We start from the raw sequence: 828 nt of genomic DNA, 5'->3' as shown, positions 1-828 counted from the left end.
AAATACACACAATCACTTTTGTCAAATCAGACAATCATTTTATATAATAATAAAAGTCTCAAACATGCTTTATTTTAATACAGATCAACTGTAAACAAGCCAAATCTGTTTATCACATACATATATAAACTGAAAATTGAAATGTAATACATTTTCTGAACCGAAAATCATGCACAAACCAGGCTGAAAGGAAAAATGACATGCCAATGTTAAATGAGCTTTCGTTTGGAATAACTACCAGTTATATTAATGTTATAATATGCATTATATACATTATAAGTGACTGTACAATGACAATATAAACAGAAGGTGCTTTATACATTGAGGTATGTAAATAGCATATGTTTATATATGGCCAATGACCATAACAGTGCAAATGGCATCAGGAGGTAAAAATGTGCAGGGATGGGCAAACTTTTTGACTCGAGGGCCACATCAAGTGAGGGGCCGCATAATATGTGTATGACAAATGAAACTTTGATTTCTTTTTTTAATTCTAAATTAACACTCACTTATACTGTACTATATGGCCTTTGTGTATATATTTAAATATGGCCATCATTAGCTTGACTGTTGATGAAATGGTAACACTTTACAATAAGAGTCCATTTGTAACATTAACTAAGATTGATAAAAGCTGTAGAATAGAAGTATTGTTCCTTGTTAGAGTGTGTTAATTTCAACATTTACCGATATATTTTTACATTTTGAAGTTGCTTTTGTTAACATTAAAGAACTATGCATTATGCACTATGCTATTGTTCCTAAGCTGTAGTTAGTGTTGGGAAGGTTACTTTGGAAATGTAATAGGTTACAGATTACAAGTTA

This window comes from Sinocyclocheilus rhinocerous, unplaced genomic scaffold, assembly GCF_001515625.1.
Source record: "Sinocyclocheilus rhinocerous isolate Xijiao unplaced genomic scaffold, SAMN03320098_v1.1 scaffold2589, whole genome shotgun sequence".
NCBI classification, from domain to species: domain Eukaryota; kingdom Metazoa; phylum Chordata; class Actinopteri; order Cypriniformes; family Cyprinidae; genus Sinocyclocheilus; species Sinocyclocheilus rhinocerous.
Note: the sequence above shows the minus strand (reverse complement) of the source record.